This window comes from Pseudophryne corroboree, chromosome 1 (genome assembly GCF_028390025.1).
Source record: "Pseudophryne corroboree isolate aPseCor3 chromosome 1, aPseCor3.hap2, whole genome shotgun sequence".
NCBI classification, from domain to species: Eukaryota; Metazoa; Chordata; class Amphibia; order Anura; family Myobatrachidae; genus Pseudophryne; species Pseudophryne corroboree.
In genome coordinates, this window is record NC_086444.1 from 1047130862 (window position 1) to 1047148965 (window position 18104).

The following is an 18104-nucleotide window of genomic DNA, read 5'->3' on the forward strand; positions in this document are numbered from 1 at the left end:
TGTGTGAAAAGCGTGGGTTCCCCCGTTAAGAAACTGGTAATTTATAAAAAGTTACTGATGGCGTACCCTTTCCCGCCAGGAGGATAAGTTACGCTGGGAGATATCCCCTAGGGTGGATAAGGCGCTCACACGTTTGTCAAAAAAGGTGGCACTGCCGTCTTAGGAGACGGCCACTTTAATAGGTACCTGTTGATAAAAAACAGGAGGCTATCCTGAAGTCTGTATTTACACACTCAGGTACTAGACTGAGACCTGCAGATAGTGCTGCTGCAGCGTGGTCGGTGACCCTGTCAAACAGGGATACTAGTTGGCAAACATAAAAACATATTAAAGACGTTGTCTTATATATGGGGGATGCACAGAGGGATATTTTGCCGGCTGGCATCCAAAATAAATGTAATGTCTATTCTGTCAGGAGGGTATTAGAGACCTGTCACTGGACAGGTGATGCTGACTTAAAAAGCGCATAGAGAGCCTTATAAGGGTGAGGAATTATTTGGGGATGGTCTCTGGGACCTAGTATCCACAGCAACTGCTGGGAAGAAATAATTTTACCTCAGGTTTCCTCACAGACAAAGGTACAGTCCTTTCGGCTTCAGAAAAGCAAGTGGGTCAAATGGCGCTTCCTTTCTGTACAGAGACAAGGGTAGAGGGAAAAAGCTGCACCAGTCAGCCTGTTCCCAGAATCAAGATTCTTTCCTCGCCTCCTGTGAGTCCACACCATGACGCGGGTGCTCCACAGGTGTAGCCAGGTACGGTGGGGGGCCGTCTCAAAAATTTCAGCAATTAGTGGGCTCGCTCACAGGTGGATCCCTGTTTCTTTCAAGTAGTATTTCAGGGGTACAAGCTGGAATTCGAGATGTCTCCCCCCCAGCCGTTTCCTAAAATATGCCTTGCTGACAACTCCCTCAGGCAGGGAGACTGTGCTAGAGGCAATTAATAAGCGGTATTCCCAGCAGGTAATACTCAAGGTGCCCCTACTTCAACAAGGACGGGGTTACTATTCCACACGGGTTGGGGTACCGAAACCGCATGGTTCGGTGGGACCCATTTTATATTTAAAATCCTTGAACACATACATAAAAAAATTCAAGTTCAAGATGGAATCGCTCAGGGCGGTTATTGCAAGCCTGGACGAGGGGGATTACATGGTATCCCGGGACATCAAGGATGCTTACCTGCATGTCCCCATTTACCATCCTCGCCAGGAGTACCTCAGATTTGTGGTACAGGATTACCATTACCAAGTCCAGACACTGCCGTTTGGACTGTACATGGCACCGAGGGTGTTTTATCAAGGTAATGGCCGAAATGATGATACTCCTTCGAAAAAAGGGAGTTGTAATTATCCCGTACTTGGACAATCTCGTTATAAGGGCGAGGTCCAAGGAGCAGTTGGTAGTCGGGGTAGCACTATTTTGGAAAGTGCTACAACAGCATAGTTGGAGTCTAAACAGTCCAAAGTCACAGCTGGTTCCTATGACACGTCTACTGTTCCTGGGGATGGTTCTGGACATAAACCAGAAATAGTGTTTCTCCCGGAGGAGAAAGCCAAGGAGTTGTCATCTCTAGTCAGAGACCTCCTGAAGCCAAAATAGGTAGCGGTGCATCATTGCACGCGAGTCCTGGGAAAAATGGTAGCTTCCTACGAAGCAATCCCATTAGGCAGGTTCCATACAAGAACTTTTCAGAGGGACCTGTTGGACAAGTGGTCCGGATCGCATCTTCCGATGCATAGGCTGATAACCCTGTCTCCAAGGACCAGGGTATCTCTACTGTGGTGGCTGCAGAGTGCCCATCTTCAAGAGGGCCGCAGGTTCGGCATACAGGACTAGGTCCTAGTGACCATGGATTCCAGCCTTTGAGGCTGGGGGGCAGTCACACAGGGAAGAAACTTCCAGGGACTTTGGTCAAGTCAGGTTATTTCCCTACACATAAATATTCTGGACCTGAGGGCCATTTACAATGCCCTGAGGCCGGCAAGGCCTCTGCTTCAAAACCAGCCGGTACTGATCCAATCAGACAACATCACGGCAGTCGCCCATGTAAACCAACAGGGCGGCACAAGAAGCAGGATGGCGATGGCAGAAGCCACAAGGATTCTCCGATAGGCGGAAAATCATGTGTTAGCACTGTCAGCAGTGTTCATTCCCGGAGTGGACAACTGGGAAGCAGATCTTCTCAACAGACACGACCTCCACCCGGGAGAATGGGGACTTCCTCCAGAAGTCTTCCAATAGGATTGTACACCTTTGGGAAAGACCACAGGTGGACATGATGGCGTCCCGCCTCAACAAAAAGCTATAAAAGATATTGCACCAGGTCAAGGGACCCTCAGGCGATAGCTATGGACGCTCTGGTAACACCGTGGGTGTACCAGTCGGTTTATGTGTTCTCCCCTCTGCCTCTCATACCAAAGGTACTGAGAATAATAAGAAGGCGAGGAGTAAGAACGATACTCGTGGATGGCCAAGAAGAGCTTGGTACCCAGAACTTCAAGAATTTATATCAGAGGACCCATGGCCTCTGCCACTCAGACAGGACCTGCGGCAGCAGGGGCCCTGTCTGTTCCAAGACTTACCGCGGCTGCGTTTGACGGCATGGCGGTTGAACGCCGGATCCTGAAGGAAAAGGGCATTCCGGAGGAAGTCATTCCTACGCTTACTAAAGCCAGGAAAAAGGTTACAGCAACTCATTATCACCGCATATGGCGAAAATATGTTGCATGGTGTGAGGCCAAAAGGGCCCCAACAGAGGAATTTCAACTAGGTCGATTTCTGCATTTCCTGCAAGCAGGAGTGACTATGGGCCTTAAATTGGGTTCCATTAAGGTACAGATCTCGGCTCTGTCGATTTTCTTTCAAAAAGAACTAGCTTCAGTACCTGAAGTTCAGACATTTATAAAAGGAGTGCTGCATAGTCAGCCCCCGTTTGTGCCTCCTGTGGCACCTTGGGATCTCAACGTGGTGTTGAGTTTCTTAAAATCACATTGGTTTGAACCACTAAAAACCGTGGATCTGAAATATCTCACGTGGAAGGTGGTTATGTTATTGGCCTTGGCTTCTGCCAGGCAAGTATCAGAATTGGCGGCTTTGTCTTGTAAAAGCCCTTATTTGATTTTCCATATGGATAGGGCAGAATTGAGGACTCGTCCCCAGTTTCTCCCAAAGGTGGTGTCAGCGTTTCACCTGAACCAGCCTATTGTGGTGCCTGCGGCTACTAGGGACTTGAATGACTCCAAGTTGCTAGACGTTGTCAGGGCACTGAAAATATATGTTTCCAGAACGGCTAGAGTCAGAAAATCTGACTCGCTGTTTATCTTATATGCACCTAACAAGCTGGGTGCTCCTGCTTCTAAGCAGACTATTGCTCGTTGGATTTGTAGTACAATTCAGCTTGCACATACTGTGGCAGGCCTGCCACAGCCAAAATCTGTCAATGCCCATTCCACAAGGAAGGTGGGCTCATCTTGGGCGGCTGCCCGAGGGGTCTCGGCTTTACAACTTTGCCGAGCAGCTACTGGGTCAGGGGCAAACACGTTTGCAAAATTTTACAAATTTGATACCCTGGCTGAGGAGGACCTGGAGTTCTCTCATTCGGTGCTGCAGAGTCATCCGCACTCTCCCGCCCGTTTGGGAGCTTTGGTATAATCCCCATGGTCCTTATGGAGTTCCCAGCATCCACTAGGACGTCAGAGAAAATAAGAATTTACTCACCGGTAATTCTATTTCTCGTAGTCCGTAGTGGATGCTGGGCGCCCATCCCAAGTGCGGTTTATCTGCAATATTTGTACATAGTTATTGTTAACTAAATCGGGTTATTGTTGAGCCATCTGTTGAGAGGCTCTATTGTTTCATACTGTTAACTGTGTTTCATATCACGAGTTGTACGGTGTGATTGGTGTGGCTGGTATGAGTCTTACCCGGGATTCAAAATCCTTCCTTATTGTGTACGCTCGTCCGGGCACAGTACCTAACTGAGGCTTGGAGGAGGGTCATAGTGGGAGGGGCCAGTGCACACCAGGTAGTCTAAGATCTTTCTAGAGTGCCCAGCCTCCTTCGGAGCCCGCTATTCCCCATGGTCCTTATGGAGTTCCCAGCATCCACTACGGACTACGAGAAATAGAATTACCGGTGAGTAAATTCTTATTTTTTTTACCCTACAGTCACAAGACCTACAGACACCTGAAGAAGACCTCAGCCGTACCCCTGCCCTCAACAACACCTCACCAGAGGAACCAAACTCTCCACAGCCAGGAGGAAGCCAGGAGGAAGCCACGGAAAACCACATTTGTTGAAGACCGCTACTGTTGGAGGCCCGTTCACAGCTGCTCCGGAAACCGGATGAATTTGATGACTTTGTGTCATATGTGAGCAAAACCATGCGTAAGGTTTCTGCGCAGCAGCAAGTAGAGTGCCAGAGCCTGGTGTCACAGGTTTTGTACCAAACACTCTCAGGACAACTGACACCAGAGTGGAACGTTCATGGGCCAGAACCTCAAGCAGCTGCTCCTCATCTCTCATTGACCTTCAATTCACCACCCACCTACCCTTCCTTCAGTACTCATCCTTCTCCACATCACAGCTACCATTCCGGTTATCCTCAACCGCAGACTCTATTCAACTACCCTTCCTCCACTTTGCATCCTACTCAAACCCCTCCTCATCAAACCAGTCACCCTTCCCGTTATCGTCAACCCCCACCCCCATCCACCCACCCTTCACCCGCTATCCAATCTCCTCCTCAAACCAGCTACCCTTCCCAAGGCAGCCACACATACACCGTCCCCACCGCAATTTTGACCTCCTTGATGTCACAGGGGGGACAAGAGGAGGAGAAGACAAGTCTCTTTCAAATGTAGGGTGATTCTCATTTACTGCTGCCCTTACCAACAGATGTGGTGCATTTTGATACTACAGTGAGTGTCAACGCTTTCAGGCGGACAATGCACACATGCTGCTAGGGGCAGATTGATGGTACCGGGGACCCATCTTCCTGCCCCTAGCTGCATGTGTGTATTGCGCCCCTGGCACCAGTGACACTCAACACCGCAGTATCAGAATTCACCACATCTGATGGTATATATAAAATTCCTGCTTCCCTGGTATATACTGCGATAGATCTGGTGCACTATGATATATGGCGTTTTAGTGGCGCCGCTTTCAGGTGGACAATGCACACATGCAACTTGGGTCTGGTTGATGGTGCCGGGGAGCCTGAAGCCGGGTCTACCTGCATGTGAACATTGTGCCCCTGAAAGTGCTGCCACTCCAAAAACAGGATATATCATACTGCACCATATTTATATTTAAAATTAGAAGAAACATTAATATACAGTTCTAGTGTTTGAAAAAGTTCTGCCATGTTGGCCGCATATTTATAAAAAAAATTATGTTTTGATATATATCTACACAATTATTTTTTTTGTTTAACAAGTGTGTTCATGCACTTATCTATTGCAGCAGATGTGGTGCATTCTGATACTACACCATTGAGTGGCACTGCAGCCAGGGTCACAATGCACATATGCAACTTGGTGAAGGTTGATGGAACTGGGGACACATCTTCCTACCCCAAGTTGCAGGTGTGCATTGTGCTCCTGGCTGCGGTGCCACTCAACGCCGTAGCATCAAAATGCACCACATCTGTTATATATAGCATTTTTTTTTATCATTTCATAAATGTAATGATGCACATGTGCTGCATCATGAAAACCATTGTTAACAGTGGCACCGCTTTCAGATGCACAATACACACATGCTGCTAGGGGCAGGTTGTTGGTTCTGGGGAACCTCAATCTGCACCTACCTTCATGTGTGCATTGACAGTCCGTAAACTTGCAATATTTTTCCAGACCCAGGCCACAGTATCCGCTAAGAAGGTGGGCTTTGACTACTCCACCAGGCGGCTATAGACAGTCTCTCTCTTCTGTTTGTTCAGTCACCCACAGTATAGTCTGAAATCATGTGCCACTACCACCATTTATCATACTGCACAAGATGCTACCATAAAGATACTGTTTGAAAAAGTTGAGCCATGTTGGCTGCATATTTATAAAAACGTATATTTTGAGATATATGGCATTTTTTTTACGTTTTCACAAGTGTAAATGCTGCCCTTGCTATATATAGCAACAGATGTGGTGCATTGTGATACTACTGCATTGAGTGGCACCGCTACCAGGTGCACAATGCACACATGCAACTTGGTGCAGGTTGATGGTACCGGGGACCCATCTTCCTACCCCAAGTTGCATGTGTGCATTGTGCCCCTGGCTGCGGTGCCACTCAAGGGTGTAGTACAGGTTGAGTATCCCTTATCCAAAATGCTTGGGGACAGAGGTATTTTGGATATCGGATTTTTCCGTATTTTGGAATAATTAGATACCATAATGAGATATCATGGTGATGGGACCTAAATCTAAGCACAGAATACATTTATGTGTCACATACACCTTATACACACAGCCTGAAGGTCATTTTAGACAATATTTTTTATAACTTTGTGCATTAAACTAAGTGTGTGTACATTCACACAATTCATTTATGTTTCATATACACCTTATATACACAGCCTGAAGGTCATTTAATACAGTATTATTAATAACTTTGTGTATTAAACAAAGTTTGTGTACATTGAGCCATCAAAAAACAAAGGTCACTATTTCACTCTCCCTCAAAAAAGTCCGTATTTCGGAATATTCCGTATTTCGGAATATTTGGATATGGGATACTCAACCTGTATCAAAATGCACCACATATGTTGCTATATATAGCTTTTTTTATTTATTTCATAAATGTAATGATGCACATGTGCTGCATTATGAAAATGTATACTGTTTGCTAACGTTTAGCCATGTTGGCCACATAAGTAATAACATTATGTCTTGAAATAAAAAGCACATCTTTTTTCTACCCAATTTCAGTTTGTACTGAAGCACTTTGATAATAGCCTTGCAGGTTTCAGGTATGATGTGTCCCAAAGCCTGCGCAGAGATACGGGTCCCATACTTCAGCTCCTCAAACGACTGTCCAGTAGCAAGGAACCGCAGGGTAGCCACAAGCCTCTCCTCAGCAAGGATAGGAACCCGCCATTTGGTATCCCGCTCCTGTATGAGGGAGGTCACCAGACGCAGCAACTCCTGGAAGGTGTCATCATTCATGCGCAGGAATTTGAGGTAGTCATCCGGGTTGTTCTCCCTGATCTCATCCAGGAGGGGCATGTAGGAGCGAGTAGGCCGCTTAAGCAGCCACTCCTTGGACCAGCAAGATCTCTCCCTCCGCCTTTGCTGGGCCCTCTCCCTGTCTCCCCTCATATTCAGGGCACGGTAGCACATGAGAGCCTGATAACGAGCAGAATCCATCTCTACACACACACACACACACACACACACACACACACACACACTAGTATAGAAACAGAAACACTTTGTAATGCAAGCAGAACAATGCACGGTAGCTAGCAATGTGGAATGAGCGGCAGGTATAAACCAAACTTCTCTAGTCATAGAGCAAACAGAAGTGCACAGACTTAAAATGGCTGCTTGTTTATATATCCCCCAGATAGGCCAGCCCTCTATTTACATTTTTAGAAATCTTGCAGATAAATCTGGTGTGCTTTGGTCAGCACGTGATGCGCTCGCATTCGATCATCCGATACCATCGGATTTCTGGTCGTAAGGGGCATGCGATAAATCGCAGGATTGTATGTGCATCGAATGCACAAAAAATGCACTTTCGATGCGATTTATCTCAAGGTGAGCTTGAAGGGAAATCGGGCCCGATATTGCGTCGACCGCAATTGCACAAGTGTATGGGTACCATAAGTCAGTCGCATTTATATTTCTTCCTTAGGTTCAATTGTGGGGTGAGGGACAGGATTCACTTCTTTTTGAATACATAGTTTATGATTGGAGGCCACAAGCACTGGTTTTGCTATTACACTGACCATAAGTAATTTGTCCTGGACCACCAATCCATGGCTAATTAATCCCCAGGGGCTTATTCAAATAGCCCTGATAGCTAGTAGGATTTTTTCTTTCACTTTCCCGGAGACAGGAGAAAAATCCTGATAATTAACCAGTTTACACCGCCGCAAATGCAACAACACGTGGATGCGGGAACTTATCCTGGATCCTGTGTTTTGCACACAAAAACTGGTCAGTTTTTGCACAATAAAAAAAAGACTCAACTGAATTGCCCGATAACACCGTCTGGCAACAAATCGCGGTAAAGTCCTGTTTTTTTACACGCAAGAATTTCTTGATTAATTGAATTCCCTCTTAAGTGTTAAATTAGTTTATTTAATGTTCTGAACAAGCTTACTGATGTTTTGAAGCAGTTTAGTTATGCGAATCCAGTAGGTTCTATCTTCTGAACTTGAACCCATCTTTATAAACCATGAGTGTTTATTATTATTATTATTTTTATTATTATCTTGGAGGAAAGCAGAGAGGGTGATTTGACTGCACGTCAAGTTTCATGCGTCTGTTCCCTTTCATATTTCCCTGTTTATGACCTATGTATAGGCACAGCTGCACAACATAAATCAATAACAAACGTCAGATTACTCCTGGTAGCTAACAACCTCGGCTGAACACCACTGACTGGTTACTGTGGAACTGTTAAATGGCAAATTTAAAGACTTGTTGGTAATTATATAGAAAGGATCATAACCCTCCACATCACATGGTACAAACAACTCTCTTCCAGATTGGTGGCACTATGCTAATCAACAGGGCCTGCACAGTGGTTGTTATAACTCACATTACTAATAGTAAAATACATGGAATTAAAGGGCCCCATACACTAGGGAGATGTATCTCAGCAATGACTTGCATGCAATTTTCCTGCAATCTGGCCGGGAGCTTCCCTGGAGGCCTGCGATTGCGATTTGCTACTTGAGTGTATTTTTACATGTGATTTATCTCATGCAATCCAATGTTATTAAACCTATTTCCATGCAACTGAGATAAATCTAACGTGCAGCACGTGTGATCTACGATTGCGATGGGAGACACACGGGAATGCGCATTGCATCGCAATCGCACGAAAAGGACATGCAATGTGACATTTTTCATGCAATCCGTCTCAGCAATTCATCTCAATTGCATGAAAACAGCCAATATCGCACTAGTGTATGGGGCCCTTAGAGTCAGAATAGCAGCGCTTGTAACAATTTCACTTTATTTCTTATTGCACACTGGGGCCTCCTACATCAGCTCACAAACTGCTGGCTCCTAACTATCCAGTTACTGCACCAAGAAAACACGTGCAAAAGCCTGGAGCAAGGGATATGTACCTGGGTAAAATAGGTTACACTGGAGGATCAGCCTATTACAGCGCCAACACCTCAATAACAGAACAAGTACTCCAGTGGTACAAGTACTTGTTTAATAGTCGTTCCTACACAAAAGTATTGAGAAGCCATCACCAGCGAAAGCCAGGAAAGGAGTGTTACACCCGTTTTCTTAGAACGTTGGGATTTATGCAAATCCAGTACATCCCTTACCAGTATATCCCAGTTTTAAGCTTTGATGAGCGCCCAAAAAAAAACAATTGACCCCACCATAAATAAATACATAAATAAAGCTAACTAATAATATGCACTTTTAGTAGAGTTCTGTCAAATACTGAAATTCTATTTTTTTTTTTTTATCAATTGAAAGAAATTTCATAACCAAACCTATATGCAAAAACTATATTCCTGGAGTACTGATAAAATATGTGTCACAGTAACCTGAGAAACAGCCACAACTCACTATTCATCTACCTAGTACATTCCAGAAGGGATTGTCTTTGTGCCATTTAAGCCGCTTTACTATTCGCTAAATGATTAGAAACATTCTTTCTCAGCATAAACTTTCAATATATCTTTTACAGTTTATAACGCCATAAAAACGAACGGTAACATAGTATGACATAAGAATGGTTTTTAATGTGTTTTCTTTTTATTGTAATTGCCACAAAATTAGATTTAAGTTGAAGTTAGGTAACCACCAAACAATTATAATACCTGGGGGCATGTTTACTAGGGTTCAGTATGATACCTCGGCTGTTAGGATCCCCAGACGCCGGGATCCCATCAGCTGGAATACTGTCAGCAAGCGCAGCGTGTCCCCTCGCGAGCTCGCTACGCTTGCCACGTTTCTGCCCCGGCAACGACCTTCGGTCATCACAGGGCTATATTCCCCCGCGGGTGGTGGCGTGGACTACCACCCGAGTGCGGATTTCGGCCGGCGGTTGGGATTTCGACCACTGGTATTTCACTGGGTGTTGGGATTCCGGTGTAGGTCTCCTGACAGCCAAGATCCTGACAGCCGGCAGACTGAATGCCTCCCGTTTACTAAAGCTTCTAAAATTTTAAAATGGTGATGTTGCCCATAGCAACCAATCAGATTCTGTCTGTCATTTTCTAGGATGCAATAGAGAAATGATAGACAGAATCTGATTGGTTGCTGTGGGCAAAATCGCCACTTTTTAGAAATTTCACATGAAGAGCAAGTGCTTTTGGACAGATGTGACCCATTTGTTTAAAAACAGCCAATACATTGAACCAAGGTATCCTGGTTCCATATTCCAGAAGATTTGATAAAACCAAGCTATATTATAACATTGGACAAAACAGATACAGTCACAAAAAGCATAGCAACTATTCAGGTGTGTTACTGGGAGAATGAACTCATATTGCCAGTTCTTAACATAGGGCATAATCCAGCATATAACCCTGCTGCGGCAGTGTTCGCATGCTGATGCCCTGTGAAGTGTGCGCACGTGCAACAGCCGGGTGCGCACACAGTGAGATACGAAAGCAACTCACTTGTGTGATCGACACTGCTTGATTGACAGGCAGAGGGGTTCGATGGTCTGGAGATGGCGTTGCGCGGCGTTAAAGGGGCATCAACTTGGCATCGGGGGGCGGGCCACAGCGGCTGCGTGGCGTCACCCGCAGCTGCTGCAACCCGAAACATGGCGAGTAGCCGCCTGACTTTGCAGCTAGGCTGCATAGGCAGAGGGCTACCCTAAACATCACCACCGTGCGCAGTGTGTGCACAGGGAGGGATCTGGACCCGGCATGCGGGGCGGACTTGCTCTGTGCTGGGCGTCCCCCTGCATGTCAGGGTAATGGATCATAGATGTGCATTTTATCTTTCCATGCTAAATTAGGTCCATAATTCTAAAATAAGCCTCTAAAAAGGGTTGTTCACTATTAGCACCCTACACCCCCCCCCCCCCTCCTGCCCCGTTCACACACTTAAAATGTAACTGCCTCTCTTTAAAGCAAATACTCCTTGTGATCTGAAATGGGTGAAATCAGGGCCAGAACATCATGCAGTCTGTTCATTTGCCTACACTGTCAATAGCTCAAAGTGAAGTATTTCAACCCACCCAGTCCTTTATAGCAGAACTCTATGGAGTATTGAACAATATCCGATTATTTTAGCATTGTGATCGGTGGCACAATCTGATTACTCAGCTTCAAATAACAAGAACAGTGAATGTGGTGAACAGGCAAATGAGGAGGGAGCATTTGAGGGAGAAGGTAGTGAGAAGGGTGGTATGTGAGGGAGAAGGTAGTGAGAAGGATGGTATGTGAGGGAGAAAGTAGTGAGAAGGGAGGTATGTGAGAGAGAAGGTAGTGAGAATGGTGGTAAGTGAGAGAGAAGGTAGTGAGAAGGGTGGTATGTGAGGGAGAAGGTAGTAACAAGGGTGGTATGTGAGGGAGAAGGTAGTGAGAAGGGTGGTATGTGAGGGAGACTGTAGTAACAAGGGTGGTATGTGAGGGAGAACGTAGTGAGAGGGAGGTATATGAAGAAGAAGGTAGTGAGAAGGGTAGTAAGTGAGGGAGCAGGTAGTGAGAAGGGTGGAATGTGAGAGAGAAGGTAGTGAGAAGGGTGGTATGTGAGAGAGAAGGCAGTGGGAAGGGTGGTATGTGAGGGAGAAGGTAGTGACAAGGGTGGTATGTGAGAAAGAAGGTAGTGAGAAGGGTGGGAAGTGAGAGAGAAGGTAGTGAGAAGGGTGGTATGTGAGGGATAATGTAGTAAGAAGGATGGTATGTGAGGGCGAAGGTAGTGGGAAGGGTGGTGTGTGAGAGAGAACGTAGTGAGAGGGTGGTATACGAAGAAGAAGGTAGTGAGAAGGGTGGTATGTGATAGAGAAGGTAGTGAGAAGGGTGGGAAGTGAGAAAGAAGTTAGTGAGAAGGGTGGTATGTGAGAGAGAAGGTAGTGAGAAGGGTGGTATGTGAGGGATAATGTAGTAAGAAGGATGGTATGTGAGGGCGAAGGTAGTGGGAAGGGTGGTGTGTGAGAGAGAACGTAGTGAGAGGGTGGTATATGAAGAAGAAGGTAGTGAGAAGGGTGGTATGTGATAGAGAAGGTAGTGAAAAGGGTGGTATGTGAGGGAGAAGGTAGTGGGAAGGGTGGTATGTGAGAGAGAAGGTAGTGAGAAGGGAGGAATGTGAGGGAGAAGGTAGTGAGAGGGAGGTATATGAAGAAGAAGGTAGTGAGAAGGGTGGTATGTGAGGGAGAAGGTAATGAGAAGGGTGGTATGCGAGGGAGAAGGTAGTGAGAAATGTAGTATGTGAGGGAGAATGTAGTAAGAAGGTTGATATGTGAGGGAGAATGCAGTAGGAACGTAGTGAGAGGGAGGTATATGAAGAAGGCAGTGAGAGGGTAGGCTATGTAAGGCATTTTACTGTTATGCAACTCATAGCAATGCAAGGGAGTACTGTATCCTAACAATAGTGGTGTGTGGCACTGCTGTGGAGTTTCGGGTGGGGTAGAGGGTAACTTGAGGATGGCCGAATGCATTAGTAGCCCCTGCAAATAGGCACACCTCCTCCATGGTCTGTCCATGCCATCTCTGATTTTAGAATATTTTGCCAGTTCCTCCAAAAGTTCTGTGGGTGTCCATGGTGACTTATCGAACAGCACGGTCTATAACTTAAACAGATGGAGTTGAGCTAACCAATGGTACTAGTGATGTCAGCAGGTGAGACCTGACTTCTGCTCTAGATTCTTCAGCAACAGAGTGAACAGGCTGCAATGAGTTGCACTTAGATATCCTTTCTGCAGACTGTGTACTGGCCTGGACAGCACTAATAAGCTGACGTCATACAAAACTTGGTTCCAAATTCAATCATAGATCTCCCCACTTGCTATTAATTGTCAAGATGAAGAAGAGGAGTAAATCACTGCACAGTTTATATTTAAATACTTTTAAAAAATAAATGCCCCGTCTACTACTGATGTGAATAGTTATTATATTATTGGAAAGTTGACAAACATGTTCCTCATTGTGCTGTTTATCTGTTCCTAAGCCTTTTTAGATTCTAACTGTTGCAACACATGTTGAGTGAAACAGTGATAAGTGCTACATAAATATAACTGCATTGCACATGGCCGGTGTATGCGACTTCTCCGTAACTTCATCTGGTCACAAGTACAACATATACACCTTTGCAGTGTACAAACAAAATATAGTGGCTCAGTAATGCTTGTGTCTGCAACTTAACCCGTATTTCAGCTTTCTAAACATGATCACAGCCAATCATTGGAGTAGATAAGATAAAAAAGAATGCTGTTGTAACACATTGGAAAAGTTATTTCTCATAGTCAAGAACACATGTACATGTATAGGAATTACAGAGATGCAAGTACACTTTTTAATAAAGCAATAAGATGTGTCAATTGACAGCGATGAACTGGCAGCAAGGCCATAGCTCCCCTCTGCTTACACTAATAATGGGCAGATAATCAGTCCTCAACGCTCTCTGAAGACCCACAGAACAGTTCTTTGTTTCAATTCCTTTGCAGAACATGCTGATAGATTTAGCCGATAAACTCTGTAAACCAAAAATAAAGCATTTGCCATTTTTATAGCAGTTCTGTTCCTACAAATAATTTAGAGCTACCGTGTATCTACCCAATTATTCTTGAGCTGACCAATGAGAAATCCAGTGCACTTCAGTACAGTACATTAGATGCAAACTTAAAGAAGAGCAATAGCTAAAGCTACTGTACCAATCAGCAATTAGCTTTGATCACTAGTACAAGTGCAATGGCTTATTGGTTGCTGTGGAGTATAGCACACACTGTCATGCTTTCCGCAACAAACAGATTAATGAAATTATGAACAAAACCACGTAAAATAACTAAACACCTATTAGGAACCATGCAATGTTTGTTCTAATAGAGATGTAAACCCTAATATAGGAACTAGGGGGTAAATTTACTGTAGGTCGAGTTTGGGGTTTTGGACGTTTTTCCGTCAGTATTGCCTTTAGTAAATGGGTTGGTTGCCATTATGACAGGGGGGCCCCACACTGTGTGTTATAAATATTTTAATACAACGAAGCCTGCACAGGTAATAGTAATTGTCCATTGCTTCCTCTCCGCAGCAGATTGATGCCGGGTTTGCCAGTAGATCTGCTGCGGAACGCAAGTTTGAAATCTGATGGTATCAATGGTAGATTTTACATGAAAGTCAGTCCGTACTAAATGATTTATTTTATGACTGCAATCCGACATCTATACCCAGAGCAGATCGTTAATAAATGTATCCCCTAGTTGTCGTTTGTGAAATGCCATCACTAATTTTATGGATGATTTATCATGGTCTTTGCCTATAACGTCAGTGGTTAGAAGGGCTCAGCAATGTCTTTTCTTTTTGTGGAAACTCTGAGTAGCAGGTTTGCAGAAACTGACTCTTGTTCATTTTTACCGCTGTGTGATTGAGAGTTTGTTGACCTATGCAATCACGGTGTGGTATGGTAATGCCAAGTGCTCTGATCTTGTTGCTTTGGATGGAGTGATTAAATTTGCAGAGGACCATTGGCAAATCCTTGTCTAAATTGGCTGATGTATTCGCTGCAAGGAATTTGTCTAAAGGGCCCCATACACTACCGCGACATGTCCGTCTGACATGTCGCGGGTGATCACCCCCGGCAGCCTCCCGGGGTAGGATCGCCTCAAGATACATCGTATGCTGTCCTTTTGCATACGATGTATCTTGGACGATCCTGGGCAATCCCAGCCATGCCTGCGGGGTCGGACCAGATTGAATGTGCAGCACATTCAATCTGGAGGATCCGATCCGATGCTCACGGGAACGCGCATCGGACCGGATCGGAAATGCCTCCAAAATGACAGATTTCATCCGATATCTCAGGCCGAATGCACGAAATCTGATGAAACTGGGCATTAACGTCCTAGTGTATGGGGCCCTTAAGGCAAATAAGATGATTGGAGATAGTACTCACCCATGTAATGTGTTCTTTTCTCTTTTACCGTCCAGGAAACGTTATAGGTGTCTAGGATGTCGAACCAGTAGGTTGAGAAATAGTTTTTCCCTTCTGTAATTATTAGGCTGAACTCTTAACTTTGCTAATGTTACTGGTGTATTTTATATGATAGAGTATGAGTGAACTGTATGTAATTTCACTATACATGTCCAATGCTGTAGTGACAATAAATTATTATTATTATTATTATTATTATAACTATTATTATTAATACCTCTTTTCCCCTTGACCTGATAATCCCAGGTTTTTGCATATTAAGACGCAGAAACCTTGGATTTAGGTCAGTGGAAAGCCTTCCCGGGTACCTAGCAGAGTTTTACCAGGGAAAGTCCTGGGTGAGCTGCAGTGTAAACGGCATTCCGATGTGATGGGGAGAGATGATTTCCCAGCTCAAGGAGACGTCATGGGCAACTCCTCCACTGGCCCACTTCTCCTCTTTTATCAATGCTTAGTACATGTCCCCCTGTGTTCCAAATCTCAGGTCAGACCAAGGACTTCAGTGGAAAAGAGGTATAATTGTTCTGAGCATTGTCCAACAAGCCACAATAATCTACAAGTAACAGTGTAAACCTGGGGCAGACCCCTTCTCCACTGCCGCAATAACTTGGATCATTGGGTTATTGCCGGGTCAACCCGGCTCCAAGGCACAGTGGAAAAGGATCCCAAAAAACATAACACAGGTCCAGTTACCAGGGAATACAACTCGGGTATCTACCAAGGTTGAACCCAGGAAGGACACGGGTAACGATGTAGTGTAAACCCAGGTCCCGCTACAAACCTATGGAGAGCTGGACCACTGGCACTTGGAGATAACTTCCTCCCCAAGTGCAGGCAGAACAGACGCCTCGTGGCTGCAGTGTAAATGGGGCCGACCCAGGAATGGTATCCGTTCACATGGTCGACCATGTTATGGTCGACAGTCATTAGGTCGACCACTATTGGTCGACATTGACATGGTCGACATGGACACATGGTCGACACATGAAAATGGTCGACACATGAAAAGGTCGACATGAGTTTTTTAACTTTTTTTTCTTTTGGGGAACTTTTACCATACTTTACGATCCACGTGGACTACGATTGGAACGGTAAAGTGTGCCGAGCGAAGCGGTAGCGGAGCGAAGGCACCATGCCCGAAGCATGGCGAGCGAAGCGAGCCATGCGAGGGGACGCGGTGCACTAATTGGGGTTCCCAGTCACTTTACGCAAAAAACGACACCAAAAAAAGTGAAAAAACTCATGTCGACCTTTTCATATGTCGGCCTTTCATGTGTCGACCATTTTCATGCGTCGACCATGTGTCCATGTCGACCATGTCAATGTCGACCAATAGTGGTCGACCTAATGACTGTCGACCATAACATGGTCGACCATTCATACCGGAACCCCCAGGAATAACCCCATGAATAACCTGGGTCGAAGGAATGGTGTGAAGAGGGTCTGACCCGGATTGGAACCATGTTCACAAACACATGGCATTTAGGTGGAAAAGGGGTAATCAAAGCTATTACTGTATTACATTGGTTCATATTGGACATAATGACATTATTATTGTCTTATTCATACCATGACAGTAAACAAGCCTGGCTTGTGCATGCTGATATATTATATAGTATATGATTACATACTAAACTGTTCAATATTAAACCTAAGTATACTTCATAAAATAAGTTAATATTGCTAACAATAATAATATATTAAAACACAAATATTCCCACATAAAGTCTTACATGTGGCAAATAATAGTTTTCATAGTGAATGAAACTTACTTTTTAATGGAAATGAAAGATATGCAAATACTATTATACAAGCTATTTATATTTTTGTGTTAAATGTTTGCATCCTCTGGTGAACAGACTGACAGGTTCTTTCCAAGACTCCCAATGATACCTGACATTCTGGGTTACAGGTAATAAATAATTCCTGTCACAAGTGAACAAAATATGTATAGAAGAATTATGGATGTTGTAAGCCATGCACATTTCTTGTGTCAGTGATTGCAAAGTAATGTAGTGTAAATGCAGATTTACTGAAGTATTTTTTATATATATATATATATATATATATATACACACACACATGTTATCCATATGCTTTTTTTGTTAGTGCTATGGTCTAATAAATGACATTAGTGTGATGAACTGTGGTAGAGTTGATCTCAGTCTTTTCCCAAGCAATGTAACAATTTCTAGCTCTCTGGATCAGAGACAGAACAGTACAGTGTAGCCAGGACCAAACCCTCTACTGACACATTACAGCCTCCTGTAGAAGACATACACAACGCAAATACAGCACTATTAGTAAATGCATGTACTGTACAGTATGTTCCCTGGAGGGTTCTCCCCATATGTCAGAGGGAACTCCTTCTCTCCAGCACACACCCTTGCCATGCCAGGAGGAGAGCATGAGGACATGGTAAGGAACTTGGTGCAATGACTTACAGTTCTGTGCTGGTTGTCCTCCTCTGTCTGAAGTCTCTCTGGTGCAGGAGGAGATCCGTGCAAACACTAGTGATCTGTCCGGGGACACGTTACACGGGGCTTGCAGGGAGTCTGACAGCCAGCATGGGAGAGGGAGGTGGGGGAGAGGGAGGTGCACTCACTGAGTGAGCATACTCAGGCCAATGGCAGAGAGAGGAATGAGCAGCCCAGGGATCCGCCTTACATGTGTGTATTTTCTCTCACTTTGCAGATACATCATTGCATGTGTTTCATTGGACTAGAAGTCAGTCCTGTAAGAAAACAAGAGCCTGCTGGAAAAATCTCCATTCCTGCAAGTCAATATCAACAAACTCTTCACAATT

At 44.7% G+C, this 18104-nt stretch overlaps 1 protein-coding gene across 5 annotated transcripts in view; it reads right to left on the reverse strand.

Annotated features, from left to right (window-relative positions):
• The window catches only part of SLC7A2 (solute carrier family 7 member 2), a 149237-nt gene extending 131342 nt beyond the window's left edge, over positions 1 to 17895 (reverse strand). Inside the window, exons 1-2 of one of the 5 annotated variants that reach the window (XM_063920837.1) lie at positions 17743 to 17894; positions 13736 to 13843 (exon numbers count right to left, since the gene is read on the reverse strand). The gene's annotated coding sequence lies outside the window, so the exon portion shown is untranslated. Of the gene's footprint in view, positions 1 to 13735; positions 13844 to 17742 lie in introns of all 5 variants that reach the window. The other 4 variants (XM_063920839.1, XM_063920835.1, XM_063920841.1 and 1 more) reach the window with 4 other exon arrangements.
• Positions 17896 to 18104: the final 209 nt, after the last annotated feature.